Below are 21,145 nucleotides of genomic sequence, written 5' to 3'. Positions count from 1 at the left end.
TCATACTCAGTGGGGGAAAACTGGGAGCTTTTCTCCTAAGGTCGGGAACCAGACAAGGATGTCTACTCTCACCACTTTTATTCAACATGGTACTGGAAGTCCTAGCCATAACAATCAGACAATAAAAACAGATAAAAGGTGGGCACCTGGGTGGCTCAGTTGGTTAAGCACCCGACACTTGGTTTGGGCTCAGATCATGATCTCACAGTTGGTGAGTTCGAGCCCCATGTTAGGCTCTATGCTGACAGTGCAGAGCCTGCTTGGGATTTCTCTCTCTCCCTCTCTCTCTCTGCCCTTCCTTCGCTCACTCACTCACTCGCAAAATAAAATAAAATAAACATTTAAAAAAATTAAATTAAAAAAAACAAAAGGCATCCAAATTGGTAAGGAAGAAATAAAATTTTCACTATTTGCAGATGATATTACTATATATAGAAAACCCTAAAGACTCCACCAAAAAACTACTAACACTGATAAATCAGTAAGGTTGGAGGATACAGAATCAATGTATGGAAATCCACTGCATTTCTATAATGAAGCAGCAGAAAGAGAAATTAAGAAAACAATCCCGCAGGTGTGCTATTTTGAAGGGGCACATGCACCCCGATGTTTATAGCAGAGCTATCAACAATAGCCAAGGTATGGAAAGAGCCAAAATGTCCATCAGCAGATGAATGGATAAGGAAGATATGGTATACATATATATAATGAAGTATTACCCACCAATGAAAAAGAATGAAATCTTGCCATTTGCAACAACGTGGATGGAACTAGAGTGTATTATACTAAGCAACATTAGTCAGAGAAAGACAAATATCATATGACTTCACTCATATGTGAAACAGATTTAAGATACAAAACAGATGAACATGAGGGAAGGGAAGCAAAAATAATATAAAAACAGGGAGGGGGACATAATATATGAGAGTCTTAAATACAGAGAACAAACTGAGGGTTGCTGGAGGGGTTGTGGGTTGGGGGATGGACTAAATGCGCAAGGGGCATTAAGGAAGACTCTTGTTGGGATGAGCACTGGGTGTTATATGTAGGGGAATCACTGGATTCTACTCCTGAAATCATTATTGCACTATATGCTAACTAACTTGGATGTAAATTTAAAAACAAATACATAAATAAAATGTAAAACAAGATCCCATTTACAATTGCACAAAGAAATAATAAAATACCCAGGAACAAACTTAATCAAAGAAGTGAAAGACCTGTACTCTAAAAGCTATAAAACACTGATGAAAGAAATTGATGATGACATAAACAAATAGAAAAACATTCCATACTTATGGGTTGGAAGAACAAATATTGTTAAAAGGTCTATACTACCCAAAATAATCTATAGATTTAATGCAATCCCTATCAAAACACCAACAGCATTTTTCACAGAAGAATCCTAAAATTTATACGGAATCACAAAAGATCCCAGATAGTAAAAGCAATCTTGAAAAAAGAAAAACAAAAGCAAAGGTATCACAATTCCAGATTTCAAGTTTATTACAAAGTGATAGTAATTAAAACATGACATGATGCTGGTATAAAAACAGACACATAGATCAACAGAATAGAATAGAAAGCCAAGAAATAAACCCACAATTATATGGTCAGTTAATCTTTGATAAAGGAAGAATGAATATACAATGGGAAAAAAGTCTCTCCAATACATGGTGATGGGAAAACTGGACAGCTACATGCAAAAAAAATGGAACTAGACCACTTTCTTTCACTGTACACAAAAAATAAACTCAAAATGCATCAAGGATCTAAACATGAGACCTGAAACCATAAAAATCCTTGAAGAGACCACAGACAGCAATTTCTCTGACATTGGCTGTAATAACATCACTCTAGATATGTATCCTGAGGCATGGGAAACAAGAGCAAAAATAAACTATTGAGATTACATCAAAATAGCTTCTGCACAATGGAAACAACAACAAACTAAAAGGTAACCTACTGAATGGGAGAAGATATTTGCAAATGACATATCTGATAAAGGGTTAGTATCCAAAATGTATGAAGAAGTTCTGCAACTCAACTCACCCCCCCGCCCCGCAAACAAATAATCCAATTTAAAAATGGGCAGAAGACATGAGCAGACATTTCCCCAAAGAAGACATGCATGGCCAAAAAACACATGAAAAGATGTTCAACATCACTTACTATCAGAGAAATACAAATCAAAACCACAATGAGATACCACCTCACACCTGGCAGAATGGCAAAAATAAAAAACAAGAAACAAGTGTTAGCGAGGATCTGGAGAAAAAGGAACCTTCGTGCACTGTTGGTGGGAATATAAACTGGGTGCAGCTACTGTGGAAAACATTTGGAGGTTCCTCAAAAAATTAAAAATAGAACTGTCCCATGATCCAGGAATCGCACTACAGGGTATTAACCCCCAAAATACAAAAACATTAACTCAAAGGGATATATGCACCCTTATGTTTATTGCAGCATTGTCTACAACAGCCAAACTATGGAAGCAGCCTAAGCGTCCACTGATAGATGAAGGGATAAAGAAGATGTGAATATCATTCAGCCATAAAAAGAATGAAATATTGCCATTTGTAACAATATGGATGGATCCAGACAGTATTATGCTAAGTTTAATAAGTCAGAGAAAGACAAACACCATATGATTTCATTCATATGTGGAATTTAAGAAACAAAACAAATCAGCAGAGGGGAAAAAAAAAAAGAGAGAGAGAAAGAGAGACAAACCAAGAAACAGACACTTAACTATAGACAACAAACTGATGGTTACCAGAAGGGAGGTGGGTAGAAAGATGGGGAAATAGGTAATGTGGATTAAAGAATACACTTACCATAATGAAAAAATAATAATAAAAAATATTTTGGAGATATTTCTGTATAAACATGTAAAGATATTCCTCATTCTTTTTTGTGGCTGCAGAGAATTCCCTGGCATGTATATACCATGATTATTTTAAGCTAGTCCCTTAATGATGGATACTGAATCAAAGGATATATGCAGTTTTAATTTTGTTAAATATTGCCAAACTTCCCTGGTTTTGTTTTATCACACACAAAGCAGTCTTCATTTCTTCTACACATTAGAAACATTTTCAATTACAGTTCTGTTTCTCTAAGGTCCACATCAGATAGGAAACCGCCAAAAGCACAGAAAAGCTGGATTGGAAAGAATCCCTGATAATTAGGTACCAAGTGAGAGTTGAACTAATCGTTGAACCAATTTACACTCCTGTTAGCAATTTATGGATCACCATACCTTCAACAGTGTAGAATATTATCTACTTTTGGATCTTTGTCAATCTGACAGATGAAAAATGGTATCTCAATGTAGTTTTAATCCGCATTTCTCTTACTATGGATGAAATTGAACATCTTTTCAAACATTTAAAAGCCCTTGAATTTTCTTCTCTGAAAAGTCCAGTCTTTATCCATTTTTATATTTGGTTGTTGGTTTCATTCTTGATTTGTAGAAGTTCTTTATACATTAAAGAATTTTGTCTTTTGGGTATGATATGGGGTGCAACATTTTCTGCCAGTTTTCCATTTTGCCTTTGCTTTTGGTGTTTGCTATTGTTTTTCCACCCCCAAATAGGTTAATTTTTATGTAATCAAATTTATCAATTGTTAATATGTTAAAAAGTTGCATGGAAACACATAATTCACTTTACTTGTTTAATTAAATGATCTATGTAAGTATTTACTTCCCAGAAGCATTAAGAAAGCAAAGGCTTGGAGTAGAGGGAGAGTAAGTTAAGAAAAAGAAATCTCAGGACACCTGGGTGGCTCAGTTAGTTGAATGTTTGACTCTTGATTTTGGCTCAGGTCATGATCCCAGGATTGTGGGATTGAGCCCTGTGTTGAACTGTGTGCTGAGCATAGAGCCTACTTAAGTTTCTCTCTCTCTCTCTTTCTCTCTCTCTCTCTCTCTCTCTCTCTCTCTCTCTCTCCTCCCCTCCTTCTCTCTCTCTCCCTCTCTCCCCCTCTCTTCCTCTCCCCCTCTCCTTCAGCTCTTTCTCTCACACACATACACACACACTCTCTCTCTCTCAAAATAAAAAATAAAAGAAAAAGAATCTAAATAAATAGAACCCCAAAGATGTTATTTTTCTATTTAAAAAAGTTTTTCAGTTTTTTCAGTTTATTTATCATTTTTTAGGGGAAATAGATATTTCCACCTTACCTACTTCCTCTTGCTTTTGCAAAAGGGGCAGAAAGACACACACACACACACACACACACACACACACACACACACACCACAAAAACAAGAGAGGTGGAGATGATGAATGGATAAGGGTTTGAAGTTGCCAACAGGAGCTTAGGATGAAAAGTTTGAATCAGTAGCTTCTTAGAAGAAAGAGAATGAACATCTTTAGATCCATTTATTTCTTGATTCTGGACTTTAAATTGGTGGAAGGGCTGCATACTTCTGGTAGAGGGGAGGATCCCAGGAAAAGCATTAACTATGGTTTGTTCCTTTTTTCTAACAAGAGAATCCAACAATGGATTTTCTCCCTCATACCCCAAATTCTAACTCCCAACCCTTTCTCTACCTCCTATAAACTTTCTACCTTTCTTTAGTCCATAGTTGAAAAACATGAGAGCCAATTAGTGTTTGTTACCATCTTTGCTGGTAACTCCCACATCTAAATCATTGGCCATAATATCTTTTCTGAGTTGCTGATCTCCACCCAAACTCATATGTCCAAAATTAGTATGTCCAAAAAAACCCTCATAATTATTAGAGTAAAAGCTATTCCTTTTTCCTGATTTCATTTTTTCACCTAGAAAGTACTGTGAACTGTGCTGTTCCACTCACCACTCTATCAATGACACCCAAACCCATCTGCCACCTCCCCCATTTGGGGTCCAGAATTATGTTCTATCACTGGTCTACAGTGTGCCCTCTGTTCCAGCCTCCAGAAACTCGCCTATAGGACCCCAACTTTGTTCCCATCACCTGCCTCCTGGATCTTCTTCTCCCTCACCAACTGACTGACTGTTGAATAGGAAACCTCTTCGGTGCTATTTCTTGTGCATGTGTCCTCCCAGCCCCCAGTACTGCCCTTGATTCCTGAGAGCCATGGAGCAGTTTTCTACCATTCTTTTCTTCTAGCTGCTTGTTTTAAGTCCTTTTTAAAAAAGTGTTTATTTATTTATTTTTAGAGAAAGAAGGAGAGAGAACAAGGGAGGAGAGAGACAGACAGAGAGAGAATCCTGAGCAGACTCCATGCTTTCAGCGCGGAGCCCGATGTGGGGCTCAATCTCACAATTGTGAGATCATGACTGAGCTGAAACTAAGAGCCATAGGCTTAACTGACAGCCGCCTAGGTGCTCCTTAAGTCCTTTTTATGTGATTCCCCCTCAGGCCCCCAATGCTGCCAGCTGCTCTGTGAGACTAACCAGGTTGTCTGACCTGGGGTCAATTCTGTATGACTCGTACAGAGTCACTCCCTGAAAGGCCACTTTCCCTACTTTCCAGATTTTGTAGTTTCTGCATCAGTCACACGAACCCCACTGCTCTGGTCTGTCATCACTGTGCTTTGTGAAACTGTATCTCCTCGTAGCCTTTCTCAGTGTCTGTGGCACTTTTGTAACCTCCTAATACTAGAGTAAGTTGTTTTTTTTTTTTTGCCAAAATGGTGCCCTCTAGATTTTCTGCACCTCTCAACCTGGGAGAATTGGGAAACTTTCTGCAAGACTGCCTCCCTGGTCCTCCACATTCTTCTCCTGATGTCAGTTTTTCTGGGTTTGACACAAGCCCATGAGACACCCTTTAAAGCCTCTGACAGGCTATGCCATGTCCTTTCCAGCCCACTTTAGTTAGACTACATCATTGTGAGGCCACCAGCCCTTCTGTTTGAATTCTGTCAATCTCCATCTGGCCCACTTCTGGGGGGAACCTGGACAGTATTGTCACCCTTTTCCTACCTTCTCCCCCCACATCCCTGGAACTGGCTGTTTTCTGTGAAAATGGCAGTGAGCAGGTTCAGTTTTGAACTGGCCCTGAGGAAAGGGGTTAGGAGTTGTGTGGGCAAGAGGCAGGGATGACAGCCATTGGAGAAGTGAGAATAAATTTTTTTCTTTTGAATATTTTTTGTATAAGTAATAAATGCAGTGGAAACAAACAAAAAGTAGCTTGGAGGCAGTCTGTAAGGGAACTTATATGCCAAATTGGGAATTTGAATTTTGTCCCAGAAGCAGGAGAAAGCCAATGGAACCTTTCAAAAAAAAAAAAAAAATTAACATAATTAGATTAAAAAAAATTTTTTTTTTCAACGTTTATTTTTTTGGGGACAGAGAGAGACAGAGCATGAATGGGGGAGGGGCAGAGAGAGAGGGAGACACAGAATTGGAAACAGGCTCCAGGCTCTGAGCCATCAGCCCAGAGCCCGACGCGGGGCTCGAACTCACGGACCGCGAGATCGTGACCTGGCTGAAGTCGGACGCCTAACCGACTGCGCCACCCAGGCGCCCCTTTTCTTTTTTTTTTTTTAAAAAAATTTTTTTTTTCAACGTTTATTTTTTTGGGGACAGAGAGAGACAGAGCATGAATGGGGGAGGGGCAGAGAGAGAGGGAGACACAGAATTGGAAACAGGCTCCAGGCTCTGAGCCATCAGCCCAGAGCCCGAACATAATTAGATTTTTAAAAATAGAAGGTAACTCTGGCAATAATGTGAAAGTTAGAGACCAGATAAAAGGTTTCTGAAGAATCTAGGAGGAGTTGATGGGGACTGTACATAATCAGGGCTGCCCTTTAGGTAGGGAGTTAGAAATTCAAGACTCAAGTTCAGGAATGAGAACTCAACAAACAGACCCTGGAGACAGACAGTTGCCACATGGAAAATTGTTGTCTGTACTGGGGAGATTACTAGGGACTGCCACTGTAGAGAAAGTATGTGGAGTAAGGGTCAAGGGTGGGGGGGGGGAGTCTGAGAAACATCGTCATTTGAGAGTCAGACAAAGGATGAGGAAAACCACTTTGCAGAAGGAGCAGTAGGAGAAGCAGGAAGGAAACCAGGAACCTGAAGGGTTTTGAAAACCAAAGGACAAGAGACTTTGGAAGAGTGGGAGGTGGTCAACAGTTTCAACAGGTAAGGAAGGTCAAATAGGATCAAGAATGAAAATCTGCCGGGTAGCAATTAGTCTTTCAAGAAGTGTGGCGAACTAGGATGGAAATCCGTTGGTAGCTGTTGGAAAGGTAGAATGGCAGGAAAGATACTAGAATGAGGGATCTTCACAGGATGAGTTTCTTCCCTCCAAGGAAATGGAGAGGTGGTGATACCGAAGAGAGGAGATGATTAATGGAATAAGGTGCTGGAGGGGTAGAGAAAGGAGAGAGGAACAGATGAAAGACACACATCAATGGCAGAACCACAGGACAGGAGCCTGGGTCCCTGATCATAGCAGAAATGTTTTACGAGCTATAGACAATTACCTCCAAACTCTGTTTATGTGGAAAAGAAATAAACTTCCAGCTTGGTATTTAATGCTTCCTGTCATAAGCAGACAAACGAACTCCTAACTGATACAGGAGAGAAGAGAGTTCAAAGAACAAGCAAGTACCTCTCACAAGCATGAAGACATGAAATAGCACAGTATGTTCTGAAGACAAGACCAGTCTGCAATTGCTAGACTATCAAATGTGAGAGAGGGAACAGTAGGAAAGGAAGATGAAAATGTAGACCCAGGCTGTGAGGAGTTGAGACTGGATCCTATAGATAAGAAATAGCCACATGAAAGGATGTTAAACAAAGAAATGGCATGTCCCCCATTTCAGCTTTGGATAGATTCTTCTTGTGGCAGTCTGGAAGGGGCTGATGTGGAGGCAAAACAGGATGTAGGGAGAGTGCTTAGAAACTTCTACTAATAGTCCTGGTGAGAGATCATGATGCCTGCACGGGTGCAGTTATGGAAGGGCTACAGAGGGATGGAGAGACCTGAGAAATACTCAGGAATTAAATCAATAGGAATTGGTGACCAATAGCATGGGCAAATGATTCAGGGTGAAGCCCAGGTCTCTATCTTACATTGCTTTTCTCCATCCTCACTGTTAGTACCTCAATTCAGGCATGCCACTACCTCATATATTCATTCAGTAGATATGTATTGAGTGTCTTCTCTGTGCCAGGTCCTGCAGATACAATGGTGAACAAGACAGAAATGGTCTTTGCTCTCCCAGATCTTAAACAGGAATACCATTGCTGAAAGCTTCATATATGATATCTCATTTAATCCTCCAAATACCCTTTGATGTAAGAATTACTATGTTCCCATTTTTCAGATGAGATAACCCAGTCTTAGAAAGTTTAATGATTTGTTCAAGGTCATATGGCTAGCTGGTAAATGGTGGTGCCAGGAATCACATGCAAATCCACCTTACTTTAAGGCATGGTTTTATTTTGTTTTGTTTTGTTCTGTAGGCTCTACACCTAATGTGGGGCTTGAACTCACAACCCCAAGATCAAGAGTCACATGCTCTATGGACTGAGCCAGCCATGTGCCACCTAGAGCCATGTTTTTAATCACTTGACTATGTTCTTTCTCATGCAATTACAATGAATTGAATACTGTAACAAGAAGTATGGTGGTTTGGATCACTGCAGCCTCCCAACTGGACATTCTTTCTGCATTTGTATGTTTCTAAAGTGCAAACTGGGGAGAATGGTGGTACCTCCTCTAACTGAGGGCACTTGGAGGAAGAAGATGAGGCTTTGCATGGAAGGTGATAGATACATTCAGGCCTTAGATATATATTGATTTTGAGATGGCTCTGAAACATCCAAGTGGAGATACCCAGCAGTAATGTGACAGACAAGTCTGAAGTTTGGAGGGAAGCAGGGTTGGAGACGAAGCACTTGGCATCACTTGTACTTATAGGTCAGCTAAATTAAGGCAATTACTGGGACTCTTCAGGGGCTCCTAGAAGAGGAGCAGCCTGCTGAGAAAAGGGCAGGGTACAGGCTTAAAGAGAGTGGAGTAGATTTAGGATAATTGATTAGAGAAAAAAAGAATTCACCAAGGGTACTCAACTTAAGATAATTAAGTTGTATTTAGGGTTAGAGAGAATGAATTTATAGTTGATATCCATCTGGATGACTGAGGGATTTTCTCCAGCAGCAAATAACCAACTCAAGAATAGGAAGACTTGCCAAAATTTTATTATTTTACTAGTTCCTTTCTTTTGTCTCACTCTGATTCAAGACATGCCTGTGAGTTCCCAGAGCACCCTGATTTTACCTTTGATCTGCTAAGGAACACTTGACCTATCAGGTTCTATTTAAGTCCACCTCCCCTTTGGACTTTGAAATTCTCAAAGTTCTTTGAGACTTTGAGAACTCCAAAGTTATTTTCCTTTTGAAATCTGTTTTTTATTGTTTTTATTCCCTATTATGTACTTGTTTTATCTCCATGTTAGGCTGCAGAGTCTCTAAGGGGAGGGACTGTGATTTTGCACAGTTCTATAGGAGCATCACCATAGTTCAATGCCTCAGACACAGTATTTTGTTAAACATTTGTGGGACTGGATTGACTTTAATCTGGAAGCTGCAATGTGAAAAACTAACCAACTATCTAATTCTATCAAGCAGCAATTTTTAAGACTTGGCAATTTTATTCAGACTTGGAATAAACAATCCCCTCGTCTCAGCCTTCATTCTCTGTCTTTCATTAAGAAGTAGCTAGGACACCTCACCAGGTACATAACATTTTGTCTTTGGAGTTTGGACCCTACAGGCAGCTCTCTAGGCTCTTTGACCATGGATAAGCTACTCAGCATTTCTGGGTCTACTGAATCTCAGCAGTTTAATAAAACTCAGAGGATTGGATGTGATGATTGTAGATGTCCCTTTCTGTTCTAAAATCCAAAGATTAAAAAAGAAGTGACCAGCACCAAAAAACAAGTAGATAAAAATCAAATCAAATCAAATCCAAAGATTTCAATACCCCCCCCCCCAGAAGACCTTTAAACCACACTTAAGAATACTGCCTTATAAAGCACAATTAAAACATGGGTTCCAAGTGAAATAAGTCAGAGACACAAAAACCACTATGACTTAAAAAATATGTGGAATCTAAAAAAAAATAAATGAATGAACAAACAAAGAAACAAAAACTAGAAACAGACTCATAAATACAGAGAACAACTGATGGTTGCCAGAGGGGAGGTGGTTCGTGTGATGGGCAAAATAAGTGAAGGGGATTAAGAGATACAAACTTCCAGCTATAAAATAGATAAGTTAAAGGGATGAATAGTACAGCATAGGGAATATAGTCAATAATATTGTAAGAACTTTGTATGATGACACATGGTAACTACACTTTTCATGGTGAGCATTTCATAACGTATGTAATGGTCAAATCACTATGTTGTACACCTGAAACTAATATAATACTATATGTCAACTATACTTAAATTAAAAAACACATGGGTGCCATGCTTCACAATTAGAAAATGTCAAACAAATCCCTATCTCTATAAAGTTGGGCTACAATGAACTTCCTTTAATCCTCACAGAGCACATTGCCTCTAAAATGAAGACGCTGGCATTTTATATTTAATTATTGCTTTGACCACTGGTTAAAACATTTAATAGATGCAAGATGTTTTTCAGTGGTAGATTTATCCAAAAATCAAACAAAAGGGCACTGTTATTCACTTTGCTAGTAAAAAGACAAGAAGGCTAGAATGTGAAACACCATCTCAAATCTCATGTGTACCTTGGATAACACTTTCCTTTTTTTCAGATTAGAAATCAAAGAGTGGAAGTGACTTACTCAAGGTTATAGATGTACTAAATGGCAAGGCTGGTAGTAGAATCCAAGGCTTCCAGTCATATGCTTTTTTTTTTTTTAAACAACCAAATTGGTCAAAAATCTCCTGAAAGACAAAAACAGATGAAAGTGAAATGCCAGTTGATTGAGTTTAAACAGAGACCCCACTTTGTTCTTTCCAGGTTCAATAATAAACAATTCCAGTGATTAGCATGAAGGGCTGGCAGATGAAACATTTAACTCCTAAACAAAAATATTTGTATTTTTGCACCTAAGTTAGTAAATCAATTGTAAAAATTAAAGTAAATGGAAAATAAAGAGAATTAACAAACCCAGAATTCAATTTTCCTTCACTCTTTTGGAAGACAGAAAAAAAAAAAAATCCCTGCAATTCCCTTCATTAGCAGGCAGGGTGGTGAGTCCCATTGTAAATCCCACTTATAAAGGCTCATGGCTACCTGCAGAGCCTAGGAGTACCAATCACATTAGTGAAGACACCAGATGACCAAAGGAAGCAGTGAGGGTCTGGGAAAGCTAGTAAACAAAAGGCAGCATTCCAAATGAATGCCATTGCTAGAGACTGCATTGTAAAATGCCTGGATTTGAGAACCCTAAAGCAGATTAGTTTAAAGCAACAAAAGATTCAAACAAGATACAAAGAACCCATTTTGACACATTAAGAAATTGTCTTCATTAGATCATCAGGTGCTTAAGTGTAATCATTAAAAAAATAATAATAATTCCATTTAAGTTGTGTTTCAAGAAGTTGTTCTGGAAGAACGGGGACTTAAACATGGTTCTTGAATATAACATGTTCATGACCAAAATTAATGAACTACATATGCTAGCCTTTTTCCCTTTTAATCTTCCTGACATTTTAAAGCCCTGTAATGACTTTAAAATTTGTTATACACACCATTTCAATGGACCACTCTGCCATGAGTACTGCTACTTTAAGCACCAACTAGAAAAACTTGAATCTTTCCAATCTTCCACGTTGTTGTAATACTTTTAAATATGAATTGCCAACATGAAAAGCAACAAAACATCAGGCCATGGTATAATTTCCTGGACATTTTCTATCACTTCATGTGCTTATTTGGCTGTTGTCACAAAGTTTAGACTCAAATACAGTCTAGATGTTTAAATTTGAAAACGTGGAAGTAAAACCTTATTTACTTCCATGTGAAGAAGGCTGATATTTGCTGCTGTTTGTTTGTTTTGAGGGTGGAATTAGGGAATTATGTTCAATAAACTTAATAACTGCCAATATTGTTTGCCAGTTTTATTCACTAGATATCCATAGTGCTAGGCTTAATAATGCTGATGTGAGGTAGAATTACTTATTGAAAGTCCTGTAAGAAGACATGGTCACTGACAATATGTGTAATATTAGATCAAATGGCCTTCTATTCAACGTTAGACCATCAATCAGTCTGAAATTTTACAAATGTATTTAAAGACCCTCTATCAACGTTTATTTATTTTTGGGACAGAGAGAGACAGAGTCTGAACGGGGGAGGGGCAGAGAGAGAGGGAGACACAGAATTGGAAACTGGCTCCAGGCTCTGAGCCATCAGCCCAGAGCCTGACGCGGGGCTCGAACTCCCGGACCGGGAGATCGTGACCTGGCTGAAGTCGGACGCCCAACCGACTGCGCCACCCAGGCGCCCCTAAAGACCCTCTATCAATAGCAGATAAGCAGACAGGCAAAAATGGTTCTGATCATTTAAACAGTCCTAAAATTCTATAAGCCAAACTTGAGGTATAATAATGAGAACCTTTTCCTGTAATTTGTATTTGAAAATTAATTTCTCATCATACCTCAATTTGATAATCATCCCTCACCAAGAAAAAAAGTAGTTCAGCTCCCACTTTCCCTTTAGAGGTACTCCCATTGTTTTGTCAAACCCTAATAGGGTCATAAGCAAGGCTTCACTGACACAGAAGGAAACAGTTCACAACTAATGAGCTGAGGTCACCTGCAGCTTTTAAGGCCAGGTGAAAACTTTGACTTCATTGATGTTCAAGTGGAAAAACATTGGAAAAGTACAGTGAGTATGAGCTAACAGTTTTCTGGCTTCACCTCTCCCCTAGGCTTAAAAATTATATAATGATAATAACATTATAATAAGATTAAAGTTTGTTATACTATTTATTTAAAAATATAATCAATCACCCTTGTTTGACAGAGGCAAAATGAAGTAGAAAAATAAAGACACTGGTGGCTGAGCCACATTTCAAGTTTGCAATAGCAGATGAGGGGCACAACTCTCATTGCCCACTCTCTCAAACCCTCATGATGCTGTGGCTTCTCCAGCCTTTTCAGTTTTGTCACATCGATGGTGGCAGACATATGCCCTATCAAGTCAGTAACAGTATTTTCTCAGACAGCTCCTTATTTGCTGACTGCATTCATGGAGTGTCTCCTTTCATTGTCTCATCTATCCCTTCCCTCTCTCCTTGGCAGCTCAGAGACAGGACCAAGAACTGCCTGACTTGCGAGCCCCTAAAGCAGTGAAGACAAGTGGTGTGGGGGTGATAAATCTGAGTCAGATCATGCTCTAATACTTTGCAATCACGTGGCTTGAGGCTAGTTATTATCTATAAAATGAGAATAAGATTTCCTACCTCATCAGGTTATAGTAGATGGTGTATGCAGAGCACCTGGCATGTATTAGACATACAATAAATGTTAATACTCTTCCTTATAGAAATCCCTAACCACAGGAAGAATTATGCTTTTACAGAGTGTTCTTTAATGTATATTATCTCAGTTAATCTTTGTAAGATTACCACACTCAGAAGTAGCAAAGTACTCAAATCCATGTCCTCTGATGCCAGAACCAACTTTTTTTCTATTGGGCTACTATGTGAGGGGCTGTGGTGGTGGAGATCACATCATATTCCTATATCATCAATGCCTGTGGATAGGGATGTGGAGCATGGGCTGAACTGGGAGGGATCTTAGAAGTAAATGAAGCAAAAAAAAATACAATCAAACAAAACCATACCACTTGGTAGGGTAACTGCCAGAGAGAGAAACTGCCCTTAGTGTTTATCAATAAAGTATCCTTTATGGTAAAAAAAGAAAGAATGAAAGTGAAAAATAATTATAATGTCCTGGGTGCTAGATCTTTATAAGAATGTGATTATATTAAGTTGGTCAAAAAAAAAAAAACAACTTATGAAAATAACAGACCTAAGAATATTATTTTAGTCTAAGGTTGAGAAAGCTTTCCTAATTGTCATTAGATGCAACCAATATCTAAATTAGCCAAAATTTCCTAAAGTACCTCAGAACTATGAGTTTTACTTTTATACACTTTTACTCCCTTTAATCCTCACAATAACATCTTGAGATATACATTGTATTCATTATGAGAATACAGACAACAAAAGATTGAGTGACTTATTTGAGAAAGTTAGCACTGCTGTTACCCAGACCTACATCCTTTAAACCCTACATGTGTATTTTTCAAGCTAAGTCACATTATGTTCTCTGCAGTAACAGAAAAGAATATGTGAAATGGTCTAAACTGTAATCAAGATTGTTAATTAAAACTCATGAGAGGAGTAACAAATGTCAGGTTGGTTAAACATGAGTTTACATACACAGACTGTAAATATCCTACTTAGAGACTTCTGAGGTCAGAATGATATCCATTGTTTAGGTTTGAAAATAAATTTTTAAAGTCATTCCTGGCCTACTACGGAAGCCAGACTGAAAGAAAATGGGATTCCTAACTCATTCCAGTCTGATTATATACAATCATATTCTGACTTTACTATTTGCATTTTTTTAACTTAAAATTTTCTAAGAGAAATTTACAGCTTAAACCAGAATGACAACTTTTCACCCAAGGATATGATCTTCACTCTCTCTTATTACTTTTCATTCTATTACCTACCTAGAAAAATCTTTGTTGAGAATCAAAATATAAGGAAATTCCTAATTAATGGAGTTGAGATATATGAACCGATGGCATGTAAATTGAAAGACAAAGTGCTCTTTATTTGGGGATAAAAAGTGAATAAACTAAGAAGAACCCTAAAAAAATCTGCATGAAGAAACAAGTCACCAGAGCTATGGATGCAGATAGTCAACATTCAGGAGAGATGGAGTGGGTCAGTCCTGCCAGTTTGGGTGCTCAGAGAGGCTCTTTTTAAAGTCACTGCTAGTTGAATAGTAATGGTGGTGGTGGTAGAAAGTGCTGAATGATAAATCAGGACATCGTGAGGAAGAATGGAATGGAAGTTCCTATTTGTTTCAGCAACTGCTATAGCATGGGTTATATTTGACCTGAATGTAACTAAACAGAAAATCTGGCTGGAATTACTACTGATTTTTCTTGATGAAACCAAGGTGCCCATTGAGACACTGTTAAAGTTTTGCATCATTTACATCAGTGTTTCTCACAAAATCTAGTTCAAGGACTGCATCTGAATCACTTGACGAATGGTACTCACCATGGAGATTCCTTATCCTCTCTCTCAGAGATTTACGAGTCACTAATTCTAGATAAGGATTCAGGAATCTGCATTTTGAATACCCCAGAAAGTGTTGCTAGATTTAGCAAATAGACAACGCGAGCCCCAGAGGATTCTATGACATTACAGTTTGAAAATCACTTATTTGGAAAAAAGAGGGGGAGGGGATCAAAACTGTGTATGATTGTTAAATGGGATGCTTATTTATAACAATTAGCCATACATATTAAAAAGAAAAGAAAGAAACCTCACTGTCTGATCCTAGGACTGGCTCCTTGACTACTCTCTGCTTCAATCTCTTCCTTTGGAAAGTGGAAACAAACCAATGATGATTCCTACTAAGCCCCCTGCCACTCTGGTTATGCTCAAAGAAGGTACCTAGAAGCATAAGAGAGTTAGAAAGGCCATTTTGCCACGACAACAGCAACTTGTTACTGGGATGAGTACTGTGTACACCTCCACCACTGTTTAGATGCCTGTGGCATTTGACCTTTACCTCTTCCTCTGAGGCCGGCCCTAGCAGGGAACGAAAGCATCTAAAAAAATGGAACATTGCTTATCAACTAGGTTTTTAACTGTTAAACCTAACTTCTCTAGGTTTTACATTCCACTCCCCCCTTCCCAAAAAGCTTCTAATCAAGCTTTAATGGTAATTGGATTCTGTGTTACATGACAAATGTGTATTAGAAGAACATTTAGAATGTTCAACTCTGTAATAAGAGGCATCAAGCCTGTGAATCCTGGGGTAAAGAAGACTGCAAATCATGCTCCCATTTCACAGAAAAGTTAAACAGAAAAATTGCAATATTATTAAGTACAATTATTAAAGTAGTTCACTAGGGAAGAGATGTCAGAATGGAGGGGAGTTCTGAGAAAATGACACAGGAGCATAGAAGGGTGGAGGTAAGGATAGAAAGACATATGGGGAGTCTGCAAAGGTAAATTTTGACGATTAGTGGTATGCTGGTGGTTAGTAAATGCCAGTGTGCCTCAGAATCATGGTATGGCTGTCTGTGACATCCTTCTCTGCGTTTTCAAAGTCAGTGTATGCCATAAAGGAAAAGTGAAAAATTAGTCACATTAAGAAGAGCTCACACACAAATAAGTATAATCTGACTTGATGTAAGGAAGACCCAGCAGACTTTGCTTATTCAAGTTTTCTGCTGTATTGCTGGCATAAGGTCCTATTGTTTCTTTACTACTAACAGATATATGGGAGGCTGGGTCAAACATCATCTGATATCATTCTCAAAATGAGGGCTTTGTTTGTTTCCATATAATGATGTTCTTGGGCTGTTAAAATTGGTCAGGGTCTTTCCTTATTATAGTTAGACAAGTCACTTTACAGAAGGAAGGAAGACACCTGATTCACATGACCAAGCATAGCAAAGGGAGCATGTGAACTTTCAACAAAAGAGGAAGCTTTATACCAGATGTGAAAAAGTAAAGTTTATTTTTCCATTTAGCTTGTTTATTTAAGTAAGAAGGAAGGAGACAGCGGCTGCTTCCCATTCCAAACTACTCAGGGAATTACTTTTCTTTCTTCTTTATAAATGAACAAAATTGGCTTACTGCAGTTTCCAGAGAGATCTGGAAAGGAACCAAGTCAGTAATGATTACATTTCATCTGTAGCTAGTTTAACCTTTGAAACCTGCCAATCAGCAGACAAGACCAACAGGGAAGGTCAATGCAGCCTTGCCCATCTAGCATTCTCTTAATGTTTAGATAGAAAACAATTTATTACAGAAATTATTTTAAGAAATACAAAGCACAGTATAGACTGTAATCAAGGCCCTTATAAAATTCATTTAGCAGCTGAGAAACCCTCAAGTCTTAGGTTAGTTTACTTTCCATTTTAATCATTGTGATTAGGCAGCACAATGATAGAACTTTTACATTTAAAACAAAATAACTGAAGGAAAACATCTTTTGTCCTTGATTCATCTATCTTTTCACATTATTTTGGTCTGACACATCATTTGTTTCTCAGCTGAAGATCTTCTTGGTATATATCCAAAGACAAACACTATCTTTTTCACAAATTGTTAAACATTCCTCTTAATCCTGAAGGTATTAAATGCTATAAAAATAATATAAAATATACCACAAAACAATAATTGATATTTTGATCATGTATTCATTAGCAAAAAGAAAAAAAACAGGCCACAAAATATTAAATGGCTTTTCCCTCTTCATTTACACATCCATTAAAAAAAATGCTTAACTCCTCTTCCTCCCCCATAATATCCTCTCATCCTGCTTCTTGCAGGAAAAAAGAGAACACCATCACTGAGATTAATGGAGCATTGGTAAAGTACTTTAGGTACAAATGACCCACTTTTATGTACTGCCAGAACAATTCAGCAAGGGTTTAGGAAGAAGAAAACCTCAAGTTCCTTTCCATTGAATCCATGCAGCTGGTGGTGATAAATTGATTGTTCTCCTTTAACAGCAGGGTCAGAAAGACAAAGAGAGAAACATTTTCTATAACTGGCTATATTTTTTATTAATTAGTAAACTTTTTTTCTTTAAGTGCCCTATGTCATCAAGAAGAATTACCTCCAGTTTTAATTAAAGCCCTCTCAAAGATAAACTCATCCTGCTAAAATGCAAGAGTGGCATAATGGGATGATTTTTCTTTGAGTAAGACAAAATGCAAGTGGTCCCTCTTTCTAAATGAAGGAGAAAAGAGATTGATCTACTTCTGGACTTCTATTTCCTGGGATTGTTTCTTAAATACTTTCTGTTTATCACTGTAGTTTATCATCTTTAAAAACAACCAAAAATAGAATTGGTAATATATCAAATTCTAGATACTGTGTGAAATTCAAGAATCCAAATTTTGAACTTAAATCTGTTCTTCTAAGTATCACTATCAAGTGTGAGTTAAAGTAAGACTCACTTACTCATTTGGTCTTTGCTATGAACTCTCCACAAAGATCTGAATCTGGCCCTTCAACTACTATAGTTACTGCAAAAATTACAATTGCTAATATCAGCTAATATTTAATACTCAGTTTGAAGATTTTTTCATGCAATCTAATAGTTTATTTTTATTTAAAACCAGGATGTAGCTACCATTTCATAGCAGTAGTGTTAGAGACCAGGAAAGGTAGGGAAGAGGTGTCTAGAGTGGAGTGGTTACTACAAGTCTATTCTCAAGGCTTAGATGTAAAAGCATGCTGGGATGTAAAAGATTCAGTATTCACAGAATCACTAAAATAATACATTGAACAGAGTATTAATATTTGATACGATTAGTAAATGAACACATTTATACGTGCATTTGTGTGCATGTGCATGTGTGTGTGTGTGTGTGTGTGTGTACACAGTAAAGCCACCTTCCAGACATCAGATTTGTGGGAAACCTCAACTACCTATCCTTGAACCAGTCAGGCACCTAGAAATAAGAGGAAAATAAACTTTCACAGTGAAATAAAGAAAGAAATGTGACTAATTTGTATTGTAGGTGCAGACTCACCCTCAAGTATAACATAAAACAGCAGTTTACCAGCAACATGACACACTGGTTCCAGGGAGAAGTGATAACTCACCTAAAGAGAAGAGACTCCATATCTACAAAAGTAGACAAACACACACACACACACACACACACACACACACACACACACACACACATATGTACTAAATACTCAGGATATTATAGAGGCAAATGACCCTATACTAAATACTTCAATAGTCACTGCAGGCAACGCTGTAATTCAGTGAACCCCAAAAGCAGATCTTTATAATTAGGACCCTGAGTCAGCAAATATGTGCTATTTAAAAGGCAGAATACATGGAAACCAATTTGACAATAAATTTCATATATTGAAAAAAAAAATAAAAATAAATAAAAGGCAGAATACTAAGTAATGTATTATAGGAAAATCTTTCAATGAAATAACTGATTTTTTTTTGAGCCTTCAGTTACATGGATAATAAAGTCATATGGAAAAACTTTACTATTGTTATGCTTTAGGCAATGTATTTTGCCTCTAACTTTCAAAGGTTTTTCTGAATACTCATTTGTTATGCTCAAAGAAGTTCCAAGGAATGTAAATATTTTAAATATTATCACTATTTACAACTAGATTAAATTATACAATTAAGAGTTGAATTTTTTAAAGGATGCCTTTTCCAATTATATTTGCCTTGTTAAAAATTGTGTTAATTGTGTGTACAAGTTTTGGGTTGCACTGCAGTGTCTCTTCTTCCATATGACTGTAATAAGCTACCACTCCTGGCTAGTAATAAGTTATCACCTATACTATTATGATGTGATTTTAAAATCTGATGTACAGTCTTGGTTATTAAGACCTCTGAAGAGATTTGCATGAGGAACAGCAGGAGGAATTACTTAAAACTTGAAACAAAAATTCTTGATTCATTAATTACTTGTTGAACACCGCAATGTCATGGATGTAATCCAATGGTCCTGGAGGATGCTTAGAAAACAACAGAATAAGAAGATTTCAGATACTCTGAAATCTTTGACTCTCTTCCTTTGAAAAAAATCTTCTGTCACAAGTCAGAAGGATAATGTCTCTTTTCACCCAATGAGAAAGCTGTTCTCACACGAGCATAATTAATCTTCTGACACCATGACAAAGAAATTCCTTAAAAGGATTTCTCCGATTTCCTCTCAAGACAGAAGATTGTCTTTATCCATCATCTGTTCTTCCTGATCCCTTCTTTTTGAATATCCACATCAGCAGAATTGTCCATCAGAAGAGACAGCAGGAGGGAAATCTCTGCATGATTGATAGGGCCCTGATGCTCTGCAGGCTATTTAAGTGCAAGCATCTATTGTTGCAAACTTACTTTACAGCAGTTAAACAAATATAATAGTCACCAATTCAACCATTGTGCAGCTTAGACTTGACTAAAACTAGTAAGTGAAGTTTGCTAATGACAAGGCACTGATTTAAACTTTGCAGATAAGTTGTCCTGGTGCCTATTCAGAAAAAAAGAATATTCTCAAAGTCATGAAACAGTATATATGGTATATTAGAAAGTGTTACACACTATACTGTATGTAGATGGACATTCCCATTAAAAAACAAGAAACATCTGAAACTTTATCTTAACAGTCACTCAGTACTTCTCACCTACATCATGGCTATTTAGGAAAACAAACAAACAAACAAAATTGCATTATGTTACCATCAAGAAAAATGAGATGTGTCAAAGAAGAAAGTGGTACCAATACTCCCTTAAAATTATTTTTTCAGATTCATCATAGTAAAGTTTTTTTTTCAAAGAGAGATTCTGGTATATTCAGGTGCTCTCACCCCCATCTGTGAAAGAAAATGGAAGGCTATTTGAGACTCCTTGTGAGGACCTGCTACTTCCTTGGGTGGAACTAATGAACAAGAAGAGCACTGTAGGTCAGTTTCAAGTGGAGGAGCAAAGCACACTGAGCAAAGGCCCAATCCACAGAAAATGCAAGCCTGGCTCCATTTGCAAAGTAATCTATATGAAATGGAAACAAATCTAGAAATCTCACTAAGCTCTGGTAAAAGCACACCCAGTATCAACAGTAGAGGTTACAGTATGCTCTGTGTTCTTTATAGATGCTGCCAAGAAAGGCCACTTGAGCCCAGACACTAGGACACACTGACACCATGTGTTCTTTTTGCACCACAATGACCTTGACTACTCAGTTCTGGACGCACCCTGTGAAAATATTTGTTTATGCTTCCAATCCCCAAACACTGAGGCCAGCCCCAGCTCACTGGTGCTTCCCTTTGTATCTTTAGAAGGACAGACTGTTGCTGCCTGACCTATCATGGGGCGTCTTCTCCAGCTGACCTGCTTCCTCCGGCCAAGGAGAACGACTGATGGCTGGTCCACAGCCAGGACCCACGTGT

The 21,145-nt window shown here is 37.9% G+C and overlaps 1 protein-coding gene across 2 annotated transcripts in view; it reads right to left on the bottom strand.

Moving 5' to 3' along the window:
• GREB1L (GREB1 like retinoic acid receptor coactivator) overlaps nucleotides 1-10,989 on the bottom strand; it is a 178,811-nt gene extending 167,822 nt beyond the window's left edge. The window contains exon 1 of one of the 2 annotated variants that reach the window (XM_043558429.1): nucleotides 10,784-10,989. The gene's annotated coding sequence lies outside the window, so the exon portion shown is untranslated. The remainder of the gene's footprint in view (nucleotides 1-10,783) is intronic. The other variant, XM_043558432.1, reaches the window with a different exon arrangement.
• Nucleotides 10,990-21,145: the final 10,156 nt, after the last annotated feature.

Source organism: Prionailurus bengalensis, chromosome D3, assembly GCF_016509475.1.
Source record: "Prionailurus bengalensis isolate Pbe53 chromosome D3, Fcat_Pben_1.1_paternal_pri, whole genome shotgun sequence".
NCBI lineage: Eukaryota > Metazoa > Chordata > Mammalia > Carnivora > Felidae > Prionailurus > Prionailurus bengalensis.
Note: the sequence above shows the minus strand (reverse complement) of the source record. Positions and strands in the feature narration are given on the sequence as shown.